Below are 25,619 nucleotides of genomic sequence, written 5' to 3'. Positions count from 1 at the left end.
CCCACCCGTTCATATATCTGTCTAGATGCATCTTAAATGATGCTATCATGCCCGCCTCTACCACCTCTGCCGGCAAAGCATTCCAGACACACCCACCACCTTCTGCGTAAAAATCTTTCCACCCACATCTCTCTTAAACTTTTCCCCTCTCACTTTGAAATCGTGACCGCTTGTAATTGACACCCCCACTCTTGGAAAAAGCTTGTTGCTATCCACCCTGTCCATACCGCTCATAATCTTGTAGACCTCAATCAGGTCCCCCTCAACCTCCGTCTTTCCAATGAAAACAATCCTAATCTACACAAACTTTCTTCACAGCCTCCATACCAGGCAACATCCTGGTGAACCTCCTCTGCACCCTCTCTAAAGCATCCACATCCTTCTGGTAATGTGGTGACCAGAACTGCACGCAGTATTCCAAATGTGGCCTAACCAAAGTCCAAGACAACTGTAACATGACCTGCCGACTCTTGTACTCAATACCCCGTCCGATGAAGGCAAGCATGTTGTAAGCCTTCTTGACCACTCTATCGACCTGCGTTGCCACCTTCAAAGTACAATGGACCTGAACTCCCAGATCTCTCTGTACATCAATTTTCCCCTGGACTATTCCATTGACCGTATAGACCGCTCTTGAATTAGATCTTCCAAAATGCACCACCTCGCATTTGCCTGGATTGAACTCCATCTGCCATTTCTCTGCCCAACTCTCCAATCTATCTATATTTTGCTGTATTCTCTGACAGTCCTCCTCGCTATCTGCAACTCCACCAATCTTAGTATCATCTGCAAACTTGCTAATCAGACCACCTATACCTTCGTCCAGATCATTAATGTCACAAACAACAGTGGTCCGATCACGGATCCCGTGGAACACCACTAGTGACTTTTCTCCATTTTGAGACACTCCCTTCCACCACTACTCTCTGTCTCCTGTTGCCCAGCCAGTTCTTTATCCATCTAGCTAGTACACCCTGAACCCCATACGACTTCACTTTTTCCATTAACCTGCCGTAGGAAACTTTATCAACCGCCTTACTGAAGTCCATGTATTTGACATCTACAGCCCTTCCCTCATCAATTAACTTTGTCACTTCCTCAAAGAATTCTATTAGGTTTGTAAGACATGACTTCCCTGCACAAAACCATGCTGCCTATCATTGATAAGTCTTTTTTCTTCCAAATGTGAATAGATCCTATCCCTCAGTATCTTCTCCAACAGTTTGCCTACCACTGACGTCAAGCTCACAGATCTATAATTCCCTGGATTATCTCTGCTACCCTTCTTAAACAAAGGGACAACATTAGCAATTCTCCAGTCCTCCGGGACCTCACCCGTGCTCAAGGATGCTGCAAAGATATCTGTTAAGGCCCCAGCTATTTCGTCCCTCGCTTCCCTCTGTAACCTGGGATAGATCTCATCCGGACCTGGGGACTTGTCCACCTTAATGCCTTTTAGAATACCTAAAACTTCTCCCTTCCTTATGCCGACTTGACCTAGAGTATTTAAACATCCATCCCTAGCCTCAACATCCGTCATGTCCCTCTCCTTGGTGAATACCGTTGCAAAGTACTCATTAAGAATCTCTCACATTTCCTCTGACTCCAAGCATAAATTCCCTCTTTTGTCTTTGACTGGGCCAATCCTTTCTCTAGTTACCCTCTTGCTCTTTATATACGAATAAAAGGCTTTGGGATTTTCCTTAACTGTTGCCGAAGATATTTCATGACCCCTTTTAGCCCTCATTATTGCGCGTTTGAGATTTGTCCTACTTTTCCGAAATTCCTCCAAAGCTTCATCAGTTTTAAGTCGCCTACATCTTATGTATGCTTCCTTTTTCATCTTAGCTAGTCTCACAATTCCACCCGTCATCCATGGTTCCCTCATCTTGCCATTTCTATCCCTCATTTTCCCAGAGACATGTCTGTCCTGCACCCTAATCAACCTTTCCTTAAAAGACTCCCACATTTCAAATGTGAATTTACCCTTAAACATCTGCTCCCAATCCACATTCCTTAGCTCCTGCCGAATTTTGATATACTTGGCCTTTCCCCAATTTAGCACTCTTCCTTTCGAACCACTCCCGTCTTTGTCCCTGAGTATTCTAAAACTTACGGAATTGTGATCGCTATTCCCAAAGTAATCACCGACTGAAACTTCAACCACCTGGCCGTGATCATTCCCCAACACCAGGTCCAGTATGGCCCCTGCCCAAGTTGGTCAATTTACATACTGCTTGAAAAAGCTCTCCTGGATGCTCCTTACAAATTCTGCTCCATCTACGCCTCCAACACTACATGAGTCCCATTCAATGTTGGGGAAGTTAAAATCACCCATCACGACCACCCTATTGCTCCTACATTTTTCTATAATCTGTCTACATATTTGTACCTCTACTTCACTCTCGCTTTTGGGAGGCCTGTAGTAAAGTCCCAACAATGTTACTGCACCCTTCCTATTTCTTAGCTCTACCCATATTGCCTCAGTGCTCAAATCCTCCGTGCCCTCCTTAATCACAGCTGTGATCTCATCTCTGACCAGTAATGCAACTCCTCCACTCCTTTTACCTCCCTCTCTATCCCTCCTGAAGCATCTATACCCTGAGATATTTAGTTGCCAGTCTTGCCCTTCCCTCAACCAAGTCTCAGTAATACCAATAACATTATATTCCCAGGTACTAATCCAAGCCCTAAGTTCATCTGCCTTACCTGCTACACTTCTCGCATTCAAACAAATGCACCTCAAACCACCTGTCCCTTTGCGTTCATCATCTCTTCCCTGTCTACCCTTCCCCTTAGTCACATTGAGTTTATTATCTAGTACCTTACTGGCTTTAGTTGCTGCCTCTTTACTGACCTCTAACTTCCTAATCTGGTTCCCACCCCCCTGCCACATTAGTTTAAAACCTCCGCAACAGTGTTAGCAAAAGCACGCCCTAGGACATTGGTTCCAGTCCTGCCCAGGTGTAGACCATCCAATTTGTAATGGTCCCACTGCCCCCAGAACCGGTTCCAATGTCCCACAAATCTGAACCCCTCCCTCCTGCACCATCTCTCAAGCCACGTATTCATTCTGACTATTCTTGAATTTCTACTCTGACTGTCTCGTGGCACTGGTAGCAATCCTGAGATTACTACCTTTGAGGTCCTACTTTTAACTTATCTCCTAACTCCCTAAAGTTAGTACTGCTGCTTCACAGTGCCAGGGACGCGGATTCAATTCCGGCCTTGGGTAACTGTGTGGAGTTTGTACATTCTCCCTTTGTGTGTGTGGATTTCCTCTGGATGCTCCAGTAGGTGGATTAACCATGATTAAAAACTGTACACAGACTTCCGGTGGCGTGGGCGAGTAGGGCGGCCGCATCAACAAGAGCTCCCGCCGGTGGCCGTGATTCGCTGCAATTTCGGGTAAATCCCCGAGTCTTCACGCACCCCCCCGACTATCGTCAGCCTTTGGGGCCGTCATGAGCAGCCAGCTTAAAAACCGGCGAAGAACCCCGCGCGGGTGTCGGGCGGCGGGGACTGAGGCGCTGGGCCCAGCGCGGCGTCGAGGTCAGAGAGCTACGAGGAGGCAGAGGCGGCAGGCCCGAGCACTTTGTAGGGAGGGTGCTCCACGTCGGATGGCTCCCACCTAGGAGGAAGAAAAAAGGCTGAAGCCTGGTCCCACGGGAGCTCTGGGTGAATGCAGAAGAGAAAGAAAGAAGGTTTAAGGAAGTTTGGTAAAAGTTTTTTTTTCTCTCCCACTTTTTTTTTCAAAGAAAGAATAAGTCAGATTGATGAAGGACAGGAGGGTGAAGGGGGAGAGAGGAGAAAAGAAAGAAGATAAAAAACAATAAGCCGCTAAAGGATGCGAAGAGCAGCGTCGAAGCAAGGAGGAAACGCGGGTTCGCCGCTAAAGGAGAAGACGAACAAAAGTGTTGCCAGGATGGCGGAAGCCAAACTGCAAGGCAGGGCCGCACTACTTACGGTGGAGAAGATGACCAAGGTGATGGCGGTGGAGCTGGAAAAACAGTTTGTGAGGCACATGGAGGCCTTGAGGAAGGAGACGGCAGTCGCGTTGAAGTCATTGGTGGAGGAGGCAATCGGCCTGGTGAGGGTGGCGGTGGCAAAGGCATCGGCCGAGGTGAGAGAGCAGGGCGAGAAGATGAAGGAAGTGGAGGAGGCCGTGTCACGACACAGCGACCAGGTCACCTCGATGGGGAACGAGCTGCGGAGGGTGGTGGAGGTTAACAGAGGACTCCGAGCAAAGCTGGAAGACTTGGAAAACCGCTCAAGCGGCACAATTTGAGAATTGTGGGCTTGCCCGAAGGGACAGAGGGTCCTAGGCCAACGCAATACTTCGCTAAGAAGTTGGCGGAGCTGATGGCGGAGAGTGAGAGCCCCACCCTGTACGAGCTAGACCGAGCTCATCGGTCATTAAGGCCGAAGCCCAAAGTGAAGGAGCCGCCAAGGGCAGTAATTATCTGCTTCCATAAGTTTTGCATGAAGGCCTTGAGGAAGGAGACGGCAGTCGCGTTGAAGTCATTGGTGGAGGAGGCAATCGGCCTGGTGAGGGTGGCGGTGGCAAAGGCATCGGCCAAGGTGAGAGAGCAGGGCGAGAAGATGAAGGAAGTGGAGGAGGCCGTGTCACGACACAGCGACCAGGTCACCTCGATGGGGAACGAGCTGTGGAGGGTGGTGGAGGTTAACAGAGGACTCCGAGCAAAGCTGGAAGACTTGGAAAACCGCTCAAGCGGTTTTTATTAAGCTGGGCGAAGCAGAAGCGTGAGGTGCTGTGGGATGGTACTGCGATTCGGATCTACCAGGACTTGACGGTGAAGTTGGCAAAAAGACGAGCGGCGTTTGGGCGAGTGAAGGAGGCTTTGTACAAGAAGGGGGTGCAATTTGGTGTGGTGTACCCGGCGAAGTTGAGAGTAACATATAACGCCAAAGACTTTTATTTTGAGACAGCGGAGGCGGCTGAGGCGTTCGTGAGGGCAGAATGTTTGGGACAGACGTGAAGAGAGGAACTGGAAGAGAGACTGTGGACTGTGTTTGAGCAGCTGGAAAATGTATAAATGTTACAACTTTCTTTTTACTGATTTGTATTGCAATTTACTTCTCTTTGCATTGTTACAGAGTTCAAGTTAATGGTGGGTTGATTGGCGTTCTGTGTTGCGACGGTTAAATGTTATGTTAGTGAATTGTAGGGATTGGATTGTTGGGTTTGTTTTGGTGTTTCTTTCTCTGGGACTGGATGGAAGGGGCGAGATGTCTTGGCGGGGGGAGCCACCCGCGCTAGCTAACTAAAGTCAGCCAGTGAACGGGGGTGAGGTGAGAGAAGGGCTGCGGACGTTGGAGCCTGGATAGCAGGCTTCAATGGGCCTATGAGGCGAGCGAGAGGGGGGGGGGGAAGGGATGGATGTTAGGGGATGTTTTTGTAAGGGGGGTTCTTGGGAGGGGGGGGGAAGTGGTTCGATGTTAGCAATGGACAGGGGCGGGTCAGGCTTATGGGGCAGGGCCCGGCGGTATGGTGATGGTGGGTAAGAAAGGTGGGGGGGGGGGGGTGAGAGACCCCCAGTAAGGATAGTCACGTGGAACGTGAGAGGGCTAGGAGGTCCGGTCAAGAGGTCAAGGGTGCTTGCGCATCTTAAAAGTTTGAAAGCCGATGTTGCAATGCTGCAGGAGACTCACTTGAGGGTGAAGGACCAGGTGAGACTTAAAAAGGGCTGGGTTAGCCAAGTGTTTCACTCCGGATTTGATGGAAGGGCTCGAGGGGTAGCGGTGTTGGTCAGCAAAAGGGTACGCTTTCAGATGGAGAAGGTGGTGGAAGATCAGGGGGGGTAGATATGTGATTGTGGCAGGGGCACTGGAGGGGAAATTAGTGGTGCTGTTAAGTGTATACGGTCCCAATTGGGACGATGTGGGATTCGCGAGGAAGGTGCTTGGGGCCATTCCTGACTTGGACTCGCATGAGCTGATTGTGGGGGGGGGGGGGGGGGGGGGGGGGGGAGACTGGAACTTGGTGCAGGAGTCAAGGTTGGACAGATCACGGCCGCGCTCGCTGGTCCCATCGGGGGGGGCGAAGGCGCTGGCTGGGCTAATGGTGGAAATGGGAGGGGTGGACCCTTGGAGGTTCCTGCGCCCAAGGGAACGGGAGTATTCGTTTTTCTCAGCGGTCCATAAGGTATAGAATTTACAGTGCAGAAGGAGGCCATTCGGCCCATCGAGTCTGCACCGGCTCTTGGAAAGAGCACCCTACCCAAGGTCAACACCGCCACCCTATCCCCATAACCCAGTAACCCCACCCAACACTAAGGGCAATTTTGGACACTAAGGGCAATTTATCATGGCCAATCCACCTAACCCGCACATCTTTGGACTGTGGGAGGAAACCGGAGCACCCGGAGGAAACCCACGCACACACGGGGAGGATGTGCAGACTCCGCACAGACAGTGACCCAAGCCAGAATCGAACCTGGGACCCTGGAGCTGTGAAACAATTGTGCTATCCACAAGGCTACCGTGCTGCCCCACGGTATACTCGCGGATCAACTTTTTTGTGGTTGGATAGGCTTTGCGGGCTGGAGTCAATGGGTCGGAATACTCTGCAATTGCTGTGTCAGATCACGCTCCACATTGGGTGGATATGGTGCTGGAGGAGGGGGTAGCGCAGAGACCGGGGTAGAAACTGGATGTGGGGCCTTTGGGGAACCAAGTGTTCTGTGAGAAAATTAATAAGGTAATTAAGGAATATGTAGGTTTCAATTGTACGGGTGAGGTGTCGAAGGCAGTCGTCTGGAAGGCTCGAAAGGCAGTGGTGAGGGGTGAGGTAATTTTGTTTAAGACCAGGGTGGACAAAGAGGAGAGCTTGGAGCGGCAGAGGGTAATAGATGAGATGTTGGAGGTAGATAGGAGGTATGTAGAAGATGCGGACCCAGCGAAGCTGGAAAAGAGGAAGGAACTACAGGCGAGCTTCGACCGACTGTCCACCAGGAAGGCGGTGCGCCAACTGAGAGGAGCAGGGGTGCAGGTTATGAACATGGAGATATGTTAGTAGGTCAGCTCCGGAGGGAGGCAGCGGCAAGGAAAATTCTTCAGATGAGGGATATGATGTGTTGGATGTTCTGGATCACAAACAGGTCACCAACACTGGAAGTGGTGCAACTCTATTTTATTATAAGGTTAACTATATTAACATACTTGAACTGTGGGTAAATGCAATACCAGCTTTAACTGTTTTTTTTTTTAATAAATGTTTTATTGAAATTTTTTTCCCAAACAACAATTTTTCCCCTCTTACAAAGCAAACGCAACAACAATACAGAAATTTTAAACAATACACAAGTAACAAAACCCCTTTATCTTTGACCTAAACTAAACCCCCCCCCCCCTCCCCCTGGGTTGCTGCTGCTGGTCATCTGTCTTCCCTCTAACGTTCCCCTAGGTAGTCGAGAAATGGCTGCCACCGCCTGGTGAACCCTTGAGCCGATCCTCTCAGGGCAAACTTTATCTGCTCCAGTTTAATGAACCCCGCCATATCATTTACCCAGGCCTCCAGTCCGGGGGGTTTCGCCTCCTTCCACATGAGTAGGATCCTGCGCCGGGCTACTAGGGACGCAAAGGCCACAACGTCGGCCTCTTTCGCCTCCTGCACTCCCGGCTCTTCCGCAACCACAAATAGAGCTAACCCCCAGCCTGGTTTGACCCGGGCCTTCACCACCCGCGAAATCACTCCCGTCACTCCCTTCCAATACCCTTCCAGTGCCGGGCATGCCCAAAACATATGTGCGTGGTTTGCCGGGCTCCCGCCACACCTCCCACATTTGTCCTCCACTCCAAAGAACCTGCTCAATCTTGCTCCCGTTATGTGTGCTCTATGTAGCACCTTAAATTGAATCAGGCTAAGCCTGGCGCATGAGGAAGAGGAATTTACCCTGCTTAGGGCATCAGCCCACATACCCTCCTCTATCTCCTCCCCTAGTTCTTCTTCCCACTTTCCTTTTAGTTCGCCCACCGACTCCTCCCCCTCTTCCCTCATCTCTCGGTAAATCTCTGACACCTTGCCCTCTCCGACCCACACCCCAGAAAGCACCCTGTCCTGTATCCCCTGTGTCGGGAGCAACAGAAATTCCCTCACCTGTTGTCTAGTAAATGCCCTCACCTGCATATATCTCAAGAAATTTCCCCGGGGCAACTTATACTTTTCCTCCAATGCTCCCAAGCTCGCAAAAGTCCCATCTATAAATAAATCTCCCACCCTCCTAATTCCCAACTGGAACCAGCTCTGAAATCCTCCATCCATTCTTCCTGGGACGAACCTATGGTTGTTCCTGATTGGGGACCCCACCACTCTCTGTCGCCTCCACTGTCCCCAGATATTCAATGTTGCTGCCACCACCGGGTTCGTGGTAAACTTTTTAGGTGAGATCGGTAGCGGCGCCGTCACCAGCGCCTCTAAACTCGTCCCTTTACAGGACTTTCTCTCCAGTCTTTTCCACGCCGCTCCCTCACCCTCCATCATCCATTTACGTATCATTGCCACATTGGCGGCCCAATAGTAATCGCCCAAGTTCGGTAGTGCCAATCCTCCTCTGTCCCTACTACGCTGAAGGAACCCCCTCCTTACTCTCGGAACTTTCCCTGCCCACACGAAGCTCGTGATGATCCTGTCTATTTTATTAAAAAAGGTCTTAGTGATTAGTATAGGGAGACATTGAAATACAAATAAGAACCTCGGGAGGACCATCATCTTAATTGCTTGCACCCTGCCCGCCAGCGATAGAGGCTGCATGTCCCACCTCTTGAAGTCCTCCTCCATTTGTTCTACCAACCGTGTCAGATTAAGTCTGTGCAAGGTTCCCCAGCTCCTAGCGATCTGAATCCCCAGGTATCGGAAGTTTCTTTCCACTTTCCTTAGAGGCAAGCCTTCTATCTCTCTACTCTGGTCCCCTGGATGTATCACAAATAATTCACTCTTCCCCATGTTTAGCCTATACCCCGAGAAATCCCCGAACCCCCTCAAAATTCGCATAACCTCTATCATTCCCCCCGCTGGGTCCGACACGTATAACAATAGGTCATCCGCATATAACGAGACTCGGTGTTCTTCTCCCCCTCTAATCACTCCTCTCCATTTCCTGGAGTCTCTCAACGCCATGGCCAGAGGTTCAATTGCCAACGCGAACAACAATGGAGACAGCGGGCATCCCTGTCTTGTTCCCCTATATAGTCGGAAATACTCCGATCTATGTCGACCTGTAACTACGCTTGCCGTTGGAGCCCCATAAAGAAGTCTAACCCAGCTAATAAACCCGTTCCCAAACCCAAACCTCCTTAACACTTCCCATAAATACTCCCACTCCACCCTATCAAATGCCTTCTCTGCGTCCATTGCCGCCACTATCTCTGCCTCCCTCTCCACTGGGGGCATCATTATCACCCCTAATAGTCGTCGCACGTTAACATTCAGTTGTCTCCCTTTTACGAACCCTGTCTGGTCTTCGTGCACCACCCCCGGGACACAGTCCTCTATCCTCGATGCCAGTACCTTTGCCAACAATTTGGCGTCCACGTTCAACAATGAAATGGGTCTATAGGACCCGCACTGCAACGGATCTTTATCCCTCTTCAAAATTAACGATATCGTCGCCTCCGACATCGTCGGGGGTAGAGTCCCCCCTTTCCTGGCCTCATTGAACGTCCTCACCATCAACAGGGCCAACAAGTTCACATATTTTCTGTAATACTCCACCGGGAACCCGTCTGGTCCTGGGGCCTTCCCTGCTTGCATGCTTCCCAGTCCCTTAATAACCTCATCCACCCCAATCGGTGCCCCCAGGCCTACCACCCCCCGCTCCTCCACTTTCGGGAACCTCAATTGGTCCAGGAACTGCCGCATCCCCTCCTCTCCCTCTGGGGGTTGAGACCTATACAGTTCCTCATAGAAGGTCTTGAACACCTCATTTATCTTTCCTGCCCTTCGCACCGTGTCTCCCCTTTCGTCTCTAATTCCTCCTATCTCCCTCGCTGCTGCCCTCTTTCGCAATTGATGAGCCAACAGGCGACTCGCCTTTTCCCCATATTCATACCTCCTCCCCTGTGCCTTCCTCCACAGTACCTCCGCCTTTCTGGTGGTCAGAAGGTCAAATTCCGTCTGGAGTCGTCTCCTCTCCCTGTACAATTCCTCCTCCGGGGTCTCTGCAAATTCCCTATCCACCCTTAAAATCTCCCCCAGTAATCTTTCCCTTTCCTTGGCCTCTGTTTTCCTTTTGTGGGCCCCAATGGAGATCAGCTCTCCTCTGACCACCGCTTTTAGTGCTTCCCATACCACTCCCACAGGGACCTCGCCGTCGTCATTGACCTCCAGATATCTCTCAATACACCCCCGCACTCTTGCACACACTCCCTCATCCGCCATCAGTCCCACATCTAATCGCCAGAGTGTTCTCTGCTCCCTTTCCTCTCCTAATTCCAGGTCCACCCAATGTGGGGCATGATCCGAAACTGCTATGGCTGAGTACTCAGCTTCTTCCACCCTAGAGATCAACGACCTTCCCAAAACAAAAAAATCTATCCGGGAGTACACTCTATGGACATGGGAGAAGAAGGAAAACTCCCTAGCCCTAGGTCTAAGAAATCGCCATGGATCCACTCCCCCCATTTGGTCCATAAACCCCTTAAGTACCTTGGCCGCTGCCGGCCTTCTTCCGGTCCTTGAGCTGGATCTATCTAGCCCCGGGTCCAGCACCGTATTAAAGTCCCCTCCTAAAATCAAGTTTCCTACCTCCAGGTCCGGTATACGCCCCAGCATCCGTCTCATAAATCCCGCATCGTCCCAGTTTGGGGCATACACGTTAACCAACACGACCTCCATTCCCTCCAGCCTGCCACTCACCATTACATATCTACCTCCGCTATCTGCTACGATGTTCTTTGCTTCAAATGCGACCTGTTTCCCCACCAAAATGGCCACCCCTCTATTCTTTGCGTCCAGTCCTGAGTGGAACACCTGTCCCACCCATCCTTTCCTTAGCCTAACTTGGTCCGCCACCTTTAGGTGCGTCTCTTGGAGCATAACCACGTCTGCCCTTAGTCCTTTCAAATGCGCGAGCACTCTGGCCCTTTTTATCGGTCCGTTCAGGCCTCTCACATTCCACGTGATCAGCCTCACTAGGGGGCTACCTGCCCCCCTCCCGTGTCGACTAGCCATTACCTTCTCTAGGCCAGTCCCATATCCCGCCTCCGCGCTCCCGCTCGCTCCCCCAGCGTCGCACACCATCCCCGCCCACCCACTCTTTAGCCATTTCCTTTTGGATTTCCGCAGCAGCAACCCAGTTGTTCCCCCCCCCTCCCCCCCTCCCCACTAGATCTCTTTCTAGCATGATTGCTCCCCCCATATTACTTCCGTAAGTCAGCTGACTTCAACTGACCCCGGCTACTCCTGCTCTCTCCTCGACCCCCCCCATGTGGGGAACTCCCATCCGCCTTGCGCCTGTCTTCCCGCCTTATTCTTTCTGGTGCGGGAACATCCCTTTACCTGACCCGCCTCTTATGGCGCAGCTCCCTTTCCCCTCCCCCTCCCCTTTCTCCAACTATGTCCCGTCTTTCCCCCCTCACCGGCGCCCACATTTCCCCAATGTCTCCCCCCTTCCCTGTTTACTTCTCAATTAACTTCCACCGTAACATTAACAATAACATTTCCTGCAGCATCAGTCCCTCAGTTCCGATCCAATTTCTCTTCTTTGATGAAGGTCCATGCTTCCTCCGCCGTCTCGAAATAATGGTGTCTCTCCTGATACGTGACCCATAGTCTTGCCGGCTGCAGCATCCCGAACTTCACCTTCCTTTTATGCAACACCTCTTTGGCTCGGTTGAAGCTCGCCCTCCTTCTCGCCACCTCCGCACTCCAATCCTGGTATACCCGTACCACTGCATTCTCCCATCTGCTACTCCGCACCTTTTTAGCCCATCTCAGGACCTCTTCTCTATCCTTAAGGCGGTAAAATCGCACGATTATCGCCCTGGGTGGTTCTCCCGCTTTTGGTCTTCTCGCCGGAATCCGATTTGCCCACTCCACCTCCAAGGGGCCCGTAGGGGCCTCAGCACCCATCAGTGAGCTCAGCATCGTACTTGCGTACGCTCCACAGTCCACTCCTTCCACACCCTCAGGGAGACCCAGTATCCGAAGGTTCTTCCTTCGCGCTCCATTTTCTAGGGCTTCGATCCTTTCAGTACACTTTTTATGAAGTGCCTCGTGCGTCTGTGTCTTAACCGCCAGGCCCAGGATCTCGTCCTCAATATCTGTCACCTTCTGCTCCACCACACGGAGCTCTGTCTCCTGGGTCTTTAATGTCTCCTTGAGCCCCTCAATTGCCTGTAGCAACGGGGTCAGCACCTCCCTCTTCAGCAGCTCCACGCACCGTCTCACAATTTCATGCTCAGGCCCCCATGTCGCCTGCGCTTTCTCCGCCGCCATCTTGTACTTCTCTCTTTCTGACCCTTTGGTCGACGATTCCTCGCGCTGCAGCCGCCGGTTTTTTCCTCCTTCGTTTGGGGGGGACTCCCTTCTCACACGCCCCACACCGGGTTGCGTCGTCGAAAAATTCCCCGTTGGGGCTCTTAAAAGAGCCCGAAGGTCCGTCGGAGCTGGAGCCGCCGAAGCGTGCGGCTAGCTAGGCATCACCGCAACCGGAAGTCACCAGCTTTAACTGTTGACCCTTGCCTAGTCCTAACCAGGTGATGCACTCAGCACATGGTGAATGTCTGTGTTGCAGGCTGTGAGCTCTGTGCTCCGAGCTGGCTGATACTAAAAAAAGCGGGAACTCTCCCGTTCCCTGTCTTTATAGTGCGTGTGCTCTCACTGGTGATTGGCTGCGGTGTTGTGTATGCTGATTGGTCCCACTGCATGTCCATCAGTGTGTGTGTGTGTGTGGCTGCACCATGATATACTGGTGCATATTATGACAGGATAGGGCAGGGACAAGTGGTGGCACCAGTGCCGATTAACAAGATTTTTGCGGAGTTTCTTGAGAGCTTGTACAAGTCAGAGCCACCTGGGGGAGACCGTGAGATGCAGGAATTTCTAGATGGGTTGGAGTACCTGAGGCTAGGGGAGGGGGACAGGGCTACAGTAGAAGGAGCAATAGCGGAGCAGGAGATAAAGGATGCGATTGGGAGGATGCAGTCAAAGAACAACAAAGAAATGTACAGCACAGGAACAGGCCCTTCGGCCCTTCAAGCCCGTGCCGACCATGCTGCCCGACTAAACTACAATCTTCTCCACTTCCTGGGTCCGTATCCCTCTATTCCCATCCTATTCATGTATTTGTCAAGATGCCCCTTAAATGTCACTATCGTCCCTGCTTCCACCACCTCCTCCGGTAGCGAGTTCCAGGCACCCACTACCCTCTGCGTAAAAAACCTGCCTCGTACATCTACTCTAAACCTTGCCCCTCTCACCTTAAACCTATGCCCCCTAGTAATTGACCCCTCTACCCTGGGGAAAAGCCTCTGACTATCCACTCTGTCTATGCCCCTCATAATTTTGTAGACCTCTACATGTCACCCCTCAACCTCCGTCGTTCCAGTGAGAACAAACCAAGTTTATTCAACCGCTCCTCATAGCTAATGCCCTCCATACCAGGCAACATTCTGGTAAATCTCTTCTGCACCTTCTCTAAAGCTTCCACATCCTTCTGGTAGTGTGGCGACCAGAATTGAACACTATACTCCAATTGTGGCCTAACTAAGGTTCTATACAGCTGCAACATGACTTGCCAATTCTTAGACTCAATGCCCCGGCCAATGAAGGCAAGCATGCCGTATGCCTTCTTGACTACCTTCTCCACCTGTGTTGCCCCTTTCAGTGACCTGTGATCTCTCTGACTTTCAATACTCTTGAGGGGTCTACCATTCACTGTATATTCCCTACCTGCATTAGACCTTCCAAAATGCATTACCTCACATTTGTCTGGATTAAACTCCATCTGCCATCTCTCCGCCCAAGTCTCCAAACAATCTAAATCCTGCTGTATGCTCTGACAGTCATCATCGCTATCCGCAATTCCACCAACCTTTGTGTCGTCTGCAAACTTACTAATCAGACCAGATATATTTTCCTCCAAATCATTTATATATACTCCAAACAGCAAAGGTCCCAGCACTGATCCCTGCGAAACACCACTGGTCACAGCCCTCCAATTAGAAAAGCATCCTTCCATTGCTACTCTCTGCCTTCTATGACCTAGCCAGTTCTGTATCCACCTTGCCAGCTCACCCCTGATCCCGTGTGACTTCACCTTTTGTACTAGTCTACCATGAGGGACCTTGTCAAAGGCCTTACTGAAGTCCATATAGACAACATCCACTGCCCTACCTGCATCAATCATCTTTGTGACCTCCTCGAAAAACTCTATCAAGTTAGTGAGACACGACCTCCCCTTCACAAAACCATGCTGCCTCTCACTAGTACATCCATTTGCTTCCAAATGGGAGTAGATCCTGTCTCGAAGAATTCTCTTCAGTAATTTCCCTACCACTGAAGTAAGGCTCACCGGCCTGTAGTTCCCTGGATTATCCTTGCTACCCTTCTTAAACAGAGGAACAACATTGGCTATTCTCCAGTCCTCCAGGACATCACCTGAAGACAGTGAGGATCCAAAGACATCTGTCAAGGCCTCAGCAATTTCCTCTCCAGCCTCCTTCAGTATTCTGGGGTAGATCCCATCAGGCCCTGGAGACTTATCTACCTTAATATTTTTTAAGACGCCCAACACCTCGTCTTTTTGGATCTCAATGTGACCCCGGCTATCTACGCACCCTTCTCCAGACCATCTACCAATTTCTTCTCTTTGGTGAATACTGATGCAAAGTATTCATTTAGTACCTTGCCCATTTCCTCTGGCTCCACACATAGATTCCCTTGCCTATCCTTCAGTGGGCCAACCCTTTCCCTGGCTACCCTCTTGCTTTTCATGTACGTGTAAAAAGCCTTGGGATTTTCCTTAACCCTATTTGCCGATGAATTTTCGTGACCCCTTCTAGCCCACCTGACTCCTTGCTTAAGTTCCTTCCTACTTTCCTTATATTCCACACAGGCTTTGTCTGTTCCCAGCCTTGTAGCCCTGACAAATGCCTCCTTTTTCTTTTTGACGAGGTCTACAATATCTCTCGTTATCCAAGGTTCCCGAAAATTGCCGTATTTATCCTTCTTGCTCACAGGAACATGCCAGTCCTGAATTTCTTTCAACTGATTCTTGAACGCCTCCCACATGTCAGATGTTGATTTGCCCTCAAACATCTGTCCCCAATCTATGTTCTTCAGTTCCCGCCTAATATTGTTATAATTAGCCTTCCCCCAATTTAGCACATTCATCCTAGGACCACTCTTATCCTTGTCCACCAGTACTTTAAAACTTACTGAACTGTGGTCACTGTTCCCGAAATGCTCCCCTACTGAAACATCTACCACCTGGCCGGGCTCATTCCCCAATACCAGGTCCAGTACCACCCCTTCCCTAGTTGGACTGTCTACATATTGTTTTAAGAAGCCCTCCTGGATGCTCTTTACCAACTCCGCCCCGTCTAAGCCCTTGGCACTAAGTGAGTCCCAGTCAATATTGGGGAAGTTGAAGTCTCCAATCACCACAACCCTGTTGTTTTTACTCTTTTCCAAAATCTGTCTACCTATCTGCTCCTCTATCTCCTGCTGGCTGTTGGGAGGCCTGTAGTAAACCTCCAACATTGTGACTGCACCCTTCTTATTCCTGATCTCTACCCATATAGCCTCACTGCCCTCTGAGGTGTCCTCCCGCAGTACAGCTGTGATATTCTCCCGAACCAGTAGCGCAACTCCGCCTCCCCTTTTACATCCCCCTCTATCCCGCCTGAAACATCTAAATCCTGGAACGTTTAGCTGCCAATCCTGCCCTTCCCTCAACCAGGTCTCTGTAATGGCAACAACATCATAGTTCCAAGTACTAATCCAAGCTCTAAGTTCATCTGCCTTACCCATAATACTTCTTGCATTAAAACATACGCACTTCAGGCCACCAGACCCGTTGTGTTCAGCAACTTCTCCCTGTCTGCTCTGCCTCAGAGCCCCACTGTCCCTATTCCCTAGTTCTCCCTCAATGCTCTCACCTTCTGACCTATTGCTCCCGTGCCCAGCTCCACACCTTCTCCACATTCGCCGCCCAGTAGTAGTACAACAGGTTCGGGAGACCCAAACCCCCTGCCTGCCTTCCCCTCTGTAGCAGCACCTTTCTCACTCTGGCAACCTTCCCTCCCCATATGAATGAGGTAATCCTTCCCTCAATCTCCCTGAAAAAAGACTTTGGCAGGAACATCGGTAGGCATTGAAAAATAAACAGAAATCGCGGCAACACATTCATTTTAACTACCTGTACCTGACCCGCCAGTGACAGAGGAAGGCCATCCCATCTTGCCAGATCGGCTTTCACTCCCCCCACCAAACTTGTGATGTAGTACCTGTGAAGTCTCCCCCACTCCCGGGCAACCTGCACCCCCAGATACATAAATTGAGTCCCTGCCCTACGGAATGGCAGCCCCCCCACCCCTGCCCCTACCCCCGGCCGAGACACCACAAAATACTCACTCTTGTCCAGTTTCAGCTTGTACCCCGAGAAAGACCCATATTCCTCCTATCGACGCACTCGGATCCGATATTTACAGCAGCAAGTCGTCGGCATATAAGGACACCCTATGCTCTATCCCCCCCCCCCCCCCCGCACTATTCCTTTCCATGCTCCCGAACGTCTGAATGTGATGGCCAACGGCTCAATCACAAGTGCAAACAGCAGGGGGGAACATAGGACAACCCTGTCTCGTCCCACGGTGGAGAGAAAGGTATCTCGAATTGATATTGTTTGTGCGGACACTCGCCTTAGGCTCCTTATATAATAGCTTTACCCAGTTCATAAATCTTGGTCCAATCCCAAACCGCTCCAGCACTGCCAACAGGTACCCCCATTCTACCCGATCAAACGCCTTCTTGGCGTCCAATGCCACAACCACCTCTGTTTCCTTCCCTTCCGCCGGTGCCAGAATGACGTTCAAAACCCTCCTAATGTTCGAAAACAGCTGCCTCCCTTTCACTAACCCCGTCTGATCCTCCCCTATCACCTTCGGGAGGCACTCCTCCAGCCTACCCGCCAGTACCTTCGCCAACACTTTTACGTCCACATTTAGAAGTGATATTGGCCAATACGACCCACACTCCGTCGGATCCTTATCTTTTTTTAGCAACAGTGAAATCGATGCCTGCCCCAAGGTTTGCGATAACACCCCCTTCCCTATCTCCTCTTCAAACATCCCCACCATCAGGGGTGCCAACCTATCCTTAAATTTTTTATAATATTCCACCGGAAACCCATCTGGCCCTGCCACCTTCCCCGACTGTCGTTGTACATATTGGTACTAACGGCATAGGCAGGAAGGGGCATGAGGTCCTGCAGCAGGAGTTCAGGGAGCTAGGCAGAAAGTTAAAAGACAGGACCTCTCGGGTTGTAATCTAGGGATTACTCCCTGTGCCACGTGCCAGTGAGGCTAGAAATAGGAAGATAGAGCAGCTAAACACGTGGCTAAACAGCTGGTGTAGGAGGGAGGGTTTCCGTTATCTGGACAACTGGGAGCTCTTCCGGGGCAGGTGTGACCTACATAAGAAGGACGGGTTGCATCTAAACTGGAGAGGCATAAATATCCTGGCCGCGAGGTTTGCTAGTGTCACATGGGAGGGTTTAAACTAGTATGGCAGGGGGGTGGGCACGGGAGCAATAGGTCAGAAGGTGAGAGCATTGAGGGAGAACTAGGGAATAGGGACAGTGTGGCTCTGAGGCAGAGCAGACAGGGAGGTGTTGCTGAACACAGCGGGTCTGGTGGCCTGAAGTGCATATGTTTTAATGCAAGAAGTATTATGGGTAAGGCAGATGGACTTAGAGCTTGGATTAGTACTTGGAACTATGATGTTGCCATTACAGAGACCTGGTTGAGGGAAGGGCAGGATTGGCAGCTAAACGTTCCAGGATTTAGATGTTTCAGGCGGGATAGAGGGGGATGTAAAAGGGGTGGCGGAGTTGCACTACTGGTTAGGGAGGATATCACAGCTGTACTACGGGAGGACACCTCAGAGGGCAGTGAGGCTATATGGGCAGAGATCAGGAATAAGAAGGGTGCAGTCACAATGTTGGGGGTTTACTACAGGCCTCCCAACAGCCAGCAGGAGATAGAGGAACAGATAGGTAGACAGATTTTGGAAAAGAGTAAAAACAACAGGGTTGTGTTGATGGGAGACTTTGCAGACGACACAAAGGTTGGTGGAATTGCGGATAGCGATGAGGACTGTCAGAGGATACAGCAGGATTTAGATTGTTTGGAGACTTGGGCGGAGAGATGGCAGATGGAGTTTAATCCGGACAAATATGAGGTAATGCATTTTGGAAGGTCTAATGCAGGTAGGGAATATACAGTGAATGATAGAACCCTCAAGAGTATTGAAAGTCAAAGAGATCTAGGAATACAGGTCCACAGGTCATTGAAAGGGGCAACACAGGTGGAGAAGGTAGTCAAGAAGGCATACGGCATGCTTGCCTTCATTGGCCGGGGCATTGAGTATAAGAATTGGCAAGTCATGTTGCAGCTCCATAGAACCTTAGTTAGGCCACACTTGGAGTATAGTGTTCAATTCTTGTCGCCACACTACCAGAAGGATGTGGAGGCTTTAGAGAGGGTGCAGAAGAGATTTACCAGAATGTTGCCTGGTATGGAGGGCATTAGCTATGAGGAGCGGTTGAATAAACTCGGTTTGTTCTCACTGGAACGAAGGAGGTTGAAGGGAGACCTGATAGAGGTCTACAAAATTATGAGGTGCATAGACAGAGTGGATAGTCAGAGACTTTTCCCCAGGGTAGAGGGGTCAATTACTAGGGGGCATAGCTTCCACATTCACAACACAATATAAGCAAATTACTGCAGACCTTGGTCATCTGAAATAAGGAAAGAACTGCAAATATCTGTGTTAACATTAGATGTCTTGCAGTTGTATCGAGCCTTTACGAGACCACGCCTGGGGTATTGTGTACAGTTTTGGTCTCCTTCTGTAAGGAGGGATATACTTAACATAGAGGGAGTGCATTGGAGTTTCACTTATTCCTTGGATAGTGGTGTTGTCTCAGGAGAGAGTGAGACAATTTCCTAGTTTCGAAGAATGAGCGGTGACCTAGTTGAAACTTATAATCAATTTACAAAGCTCTAATAGGGTATGACAGGATAGACAAGTGACTGAACAGGTAGACGAGGGTAGAGCAGTTGATGTGGTGTATATGGATTTCAGCAAAGCGTTTGATAAGGTTTGATAAGGTTCCCCACGGTAGGCTATTGCAGAAAATACGGAGGCTGGGGATTGAGGGTGATTTAGAGATGTGGATCAGAAATTGGCTAGCTGAAAGAAGACAGAGGGTGGTGGTTGATGGGAAATGTTCAGAATGGAGTTCAGTTACAAGTGGAGTACCACAAGGATCTGTTCTGGGGCCGTTGCTGTTTGTCATTTTTATCAATGACCTAGAGGAAGGCGCAGAAGGGTGGGTGAGTAAATTTGCAGACGATACTAAAGTCGGTGGTGTTGTCGATAGTGTGGAAGGAAGTAGCAGGTTACAGAGGGATATAGATAAGCTGCAGAGCTGGGCTGAGAGATGGAAAATGGAGTTTAATGTAGAGAAGTGTGAGGTGATTCACTTTGGAAGGAATAACAGGAATGTGGAATATTTGGCTAATGGAAAAGTTCTTGAAAGTGTGGATGAGCAGAGAGATCTAGGTGTCCATGTACATAGATCCCTGAAAGTTGCCACCCAGGTTGATAGGGAGGTGAAGAAGGCCTATGGAGTGTTAGCCTTTATTGGTAGAGGGATTGAGTTCCGGAGTCAGGAGGTCATGTTGCAGCTGTACAGAACTCTGGTACGGCCGCATTTGGAGTATTGCGTACAGTTCTGGTCACCGCATTATAGGAAGGACGTGGAGGCTTTGGAGCGGGTGCAGAGGAGATTTACCAGGATGTTGCCTGGTATGGAGGGAAAATCTTATGAGGAAAGGCTGATGGACTTGAGGTTGTTTTCGTTGGAGAAAAGAAGGTTAAGAGGAGACTTAATAGAGGCATACAAAATGATCAGGGGGTTGGATAGGGTGGACAGTGAGAGCCTTCTACCGCGGATGGAAATGGCTGGCACGAGGGGACATAGCTTTAAACTGAGGGGTAATAGATATAGGACAGAGGTCAGAGGTAGGTTCTTTACGCAAAGAGTAGTGAGGCCGTGGAATGCCCTACCTGCTACAGTAGTGAACTCGCCAACATTGAGGGCATTTAAAAGTTTATTGGATAAACATATGGATGATAATGGTATAGTGTAGGTTAGAAGGCGTTTGTTTCGGTGCAACATCGTGGGCCAAAGGGCCTGTACTGCGCTGTATTGTTCTATGTTCTATGATGTTTCCCTTGGCTGGTGAGTCTAAAACAGGATGTATAATCTCAGAATTAGATACAGGCATAAGTTAAGACTGAGATGAGGTCAGATATCTTCACTCAGAGAATATAACTTTCTGTGCTCTAAAGAGAACAATTCCGGTCTCTATGATCTCTGTTTTCAGTGTTCTGTCAGGAAATAACATATCCATTTTCCCGGTTTGGACGAGAGCAATCAAAGAACAAAGAAAAGTACAGCACAGCAACAGGCCCTTCGGCCCTCCAAGCTTGTGCCGAACATGTTGCCCGTCTAAACTAAAATCTTTTACACTTCCTGGGTCCGTATTCCTCTCTTCCCATCCTATTCATGTATTTGTCAAGATGCCCCTTAAATGTCACTATCGTCCCTGCTTCCACCACCTCCTCCGGTAGCGAGTTCCAGGCACCCACTACCCTCCATGTAAAAACTTGCCTCGTACATCTCCTCTAAACCTTGCCCCTCGCACCTTAAACCTATGCCCCCTAGTAATTGACCCCTCTACTCTGGGAAAAAGCCTCTGACTATCCACTCTGTCTATGCCCCTCATACTTTTGTAGACCTCTATCAGGTCGCCCCTCAACCTCCCGTCGTAATTTCCTGACCTGGAATCAAAACAGCAGTGAAAGTGTTAAACACTAACCAGTAAACCAAAAGGATACAGCGTGTTTTGCAATTTACCTTCTCCATACTGCTTTTTCTATTTTAATTTTCACGCCAGACCACATTCACCACAAATAAGTTTCTTTGATAAAAAGGGAGCCCACAGTGGCACAGAGTGGGTGACAAAAGGAGCAGACAGACCCAAGAGAGGGAATCGGCGGGTAGAAGGCTGGCTACAACAGGTTGCACAAGGCAGCAGCAAAAACAACAACGCCAAGAATGACCACCTTGGCGGACCCCCCACAAAAAGGGAAACCCCAGAGGACAGGGGCACATCCACATGGAGTAAATGGTGATGGTGGCCATCTTGGAAGCCCCCTGGACAAAGGGAAACCCTGGGAAGGCAGGGACATGGCTGTGGTAGTCTGTATTAGGGGTATTACGGTACCCAGGTTGATGCTGTAAGACCATTGGTGTGGGAGGTACCTGAGACAGCAATATCATTGGAGAAGCCTGCCTGCTGGTTGTGGTAGTATGTATTGGGGGTCATGTGGGACTGGAAGCCCTAATGTCATTGGCTGACAGATCCCGGGTCCTGGTTGGCCGTTGACCTCATACTCCGCCCTGAAGGCGAAGTATAAGAAGCCGGTGCCTTCCCCCGCATGCCAGTTTACTATCGGGCTGCTGGGGAACAGACACGCTTAATAAAGCCTCATCGACTTCACTCTATTTGTCTCATGGAGTCTTTGTGCGCCACAATTTATTAAGCGTGCCTAAAAAGGACTATGGAGCTCAGGATCATTCCAGAATGCCTGAGGATCAGCCCCCACGCAGTGAATGCGGCAGCAGCCTTCAAACACTGGCAGACTTGCTTTGAGGCCTACATCACATCGACCACAGGCAGAGTCTCAGATGAACAAAAACTGCAGGTCCTGCACTCGAGGGTGAGCACGGAGATTTTCACCCTCATTGAAGACACCCGCGATTTCCAGACGGCCTTCACAGCACTGAGAAGTCTCTACGTTCGCCCAGTTAACCAAATCTACGCTCGCTACCAGCTCGCGACGAGACGGCAAGCTCCCGGAGAATCGATGGACGAGTTCTACGCCGCGCTGCTGATTTTGGGACGAGCCTGCAGCTGCCCGTCGGTGAACGCAAACGAACACACGGACATGTTAATGCGCGATGCTTTTGTTGCAGGTATACAATCCTCCCAAATCCGCCAAAGACTTCTAGAAAAAGAGTCACTAGGACTCTCAGAGGCACGGGCCCTGGCAGCCTCGCTGGACGTAGCTGCGCGTAATACCCGCGCCTACGGCCCCGACCGCGCGGCAGGCCATTGGGCCCCGTACGTACCCGCCGCGGCAAACCCCCTACCCCCCCCCCGGACACCCCACAGGCTTGCGCAGTCCAAACGCCGAGTCGCACCGGGGGCGCCCGCTGTTATTTCTGCGGCCAGGCGAAGCACCCCCGACAACGCTGTCCGGCCCGCGCAGCCATCTGCAAAAGCTGCGGGAAAAAGGGCCACTATGCGGTGGTGTGTCGGTCCCGCGTGGTCGCCGCCGTCCCGGGAGAACAGGGAGCCCTACAGGCAGTCTATGCCTCCCAACCCCCCCCAGCACGCCATGTGCGACCCCCAGGCGCCGCCATTTTGGGTCCCGACCACGCGGCCCCGGGAGAACTGGGAGCCCTGCATGCCGCCTACGCCCCCCAACCCCCCTCCCCGCAGCCCATGTACGACCCGCCGCCGGCACTCCCGATTTGGGTGCCGGCCAACACTCTCCACGGAGAGGAAGGGGTTTTTCGCGTCCCGAACGCCACCCTCACCCCCGTCCCGCGCCCCACGCCTGACCCGCCGGCGCCACCTACCTTGACCCCGACCACCGCTGTCCCCGGCGAGGGAGCTGCGCGCGGTGCCAGCGCTCGCGGCCCCACGACTGACCCGCCGACCTGGGCCCTCGCCCCCGTCCCGCGCCCCACGCCTGACCCGCCGACCTGGGCCCTCGCCCCCGTCCCGCGCCACACGCCTGACCCGCCGGAGCCGCCGACCTGGGCCCTCACCCCCGTCCCGCGCCCCACGCCTGACCCGCCGACCTGGGCCCTCGCCCCCGTCCCGCGCCCCACGCCTGACCCGCCAGCGCCGCCGACCTGTGCCCTCACCCCCGTCCCACGCCCCACGCCTGACCCGCCGGCAATACAGCTTACCTGGACCCCGATCTCCGTCCCCGGCGAGGGACCTCCTCACGGTCCCAGCGCTCGCAGTACTGACCCGCCGGCCTTGGCCCCGAACACCGCGGTCCCCAGCGAGGGAGCTCCGCGCGGTCCTAGCGCCCGCGGCCCTGGCGCTCGCAGCCAAGGAACTCCGCGCGGTCCTAGCGCCCGCGGCCCGGGCGCTCGCGTTGCAGGAACTCCGCGCGGTCCTAGCGCCCCCCAGACCCCCCAGCACTCAATGTGCGACCCGCAGAGGCCGCCATTTTGGGTCCCGACCACCACGAGGGGAGGAGGGGCCCCGCCATCTTGGACCGCCCCCGACCTGTACGACGCATGGGGGCGGCCATTTTGTCCACCCCCGACGCCATCTTGTGACCCCTCAGCTACGGGCGAGGTATGGGGGTGGCCATTTTATCCATCCCCGACGCCATCTGGGACGGCAACAACGGACCCCACCCCACTACTACAACCACGGCTCGCTTCGGTTACACTCGATCAGGCTCGGCCCCGGACTCTCCAGACGACGACGACAACGGTCCTAATTAACGGCCACGAGACGCCATGCCTAGTCGACTCCGGGAGCACGGAAAGTTTTATACATCCCGACACGGTAAGACGCTGTTCCTTAACTACCTACCCCAGCGCACAAAAGATTTGCCTAGCTGCAGGATCCCACTCCGTACAGATCCAGGGATTCTGCATAGTTACCCTAACGGTACAGGGGAGGGAATTCAAAAACTACAAACTTAACGTCCTTCCCCAACTCTGTGCCCCCACCTTGCTGGGCTTAGATTTTCAATGTAACCTACAGAGCCTTACGTTTAAATTCGGCGGCCCCATACCCCCACTCACTATCTGCGGCCTCGCCACCCTCAAGGTGCAACCCCCGTCCTTGTTTGCGAACCTCACCCCGGATTGCAAACCCGTCGCCACTAGGAGCAGACGGTACAGCGCCCAGGACCGGACCTTCATTCGCTCCGAAGTCCAGCGGCTACTAAAGGAGGGCATAATCCAGGCCAGCAATAGTCCCTGGAGAGCGCAGGTGGTAGTAGTGAAGACAGGGGAGAAACAAAGGATGGTCATTGACTATAGCCAGACCATCAACAGGTACACACAACTAGACGCGTACCCTCTCCCCCGCATATCCGACATGGTCAATCGGATTGCCCAGTATAAAGTCTTCTCCACCGTGGACCTCAAGTCCGCCTACCATCAGCTCCCCATCCGCCCAAGTGACCGCAAGTACACAGCCTTCGAGGCAGACGGGCGATTATACCACTTCCTAAGGGTCCCTTTTGGCGTCACAAACGGCATCTCGGTCTTCCAACGGGAAATGGACCGAATGGTTGATCAACATGGGTTACGGGCCACGTTCCCGTACCTCGACAATGTAACCATCTGCGGCCACGATCAGCAGGACCACGACGTCAACCTCCAAAAATTCCTCCAGACTGCCAAAGCCTTGAACCTCACGTACAACGAGGACAAGGGCGTTTTTAGCACCGATCGGCTAGCCATTCTGGGCTACATAGTGCGCAATGGGATAATAGGCCCCGACCCCGAACGTATGCGCGCACTCATGGAATTTCCCCTCCCGCACTGCCCAAAAGCCCTGAAACGCTGCCTGGGGTTCTTTTCATACTACGCCCAGTGGGTCCCCCAGTACGCAGACAAGGCCCGCCCCCTAATACAGACCACGACTTTCCCGCTGTCGACAGAGGCTTGCCAGGCTTTCAGCCGCATCAAAGCGGACATCGCAAAGGCCACGATGCGTGCCATCGACGAGTCCCTCCCCTTCCAGGTCGAGAGCGACGCCTCTGACGTAGCTCTCGCGGCTACCTTTAACCAAGCGGGCAGACCCGTGGCCTTCTTCTCCCGAACCCTCCACGCCTCAGAAATCCGCCACTCCTCAGTGGAAAAGGAAGCCCAAGCCATAGTGGAGGCTGTGCGACATTGGAGGCATTACCTGGCCGGCAGGAGATTCACTCTCCTCACTGACCAACGGTCGGTAGCCTTCATGTTCGATAATGCACAGCGGGGCAAGATCAAGAACGACAAGATCTTGCGGTGGAGGATCGAACTCTCCACCTTCAACTATGAGATCTTGTACCGGCCCGGAAAGCTGAACGAGCCGTCTGATGCCCTATCCCGCGGGACATGTGCCAACGCACAAATTGACCGCCTCCAAGCCCTCCACGAGGACCTCTGCCACCCGGGGGTCACTCGGTTTTGCCACTTCATCAAGTCCCGCAATCTCCCATACTCCTTAGAGGAGGTCCGTACAGTCACAAGAGACTGCCACATCTGCGCAGAATG

The 25,619-nt window shown here is 51.9% G+C and overlaps 1 protein-coding gene across 3 annotated transcripts in view; it reads right to left on the bottom strand.

Moving 5' to 3' along the window:
• LOC140420849 (uncharacterized) overlaps window positions 1–25,619 on the bottom strand; it is a 54,463-nt gene that overhangs the window by 8,425 nt on the left and 20,419 nt on the right. The gene's annotated exons all lie outside the window — the stretch shown is intronic.

The sequence above is a fragment of the Scyliorhinus torazame genome, chromosome 5 (genome assembly GCF_047496885.1).
Source record: "Scyliorhinus torazame isolate Kashiwa2021f chromosome 5, sScyTor2.1, whole genome shotgun sequence".
Classification (NCBI taxonomy): Eukaryota; Metazoa; Chordata; class Chondrichthyes; order Carcharhiniformes; family Scyliorhinidae; genus Scyliorhinus; species Scyliorhinus torazame.
The sequence above is the reverse complement of the archived record's forward strand: the minus strand, read 5'-3'. Positions and strand labels throughout refer to the sequence as shown.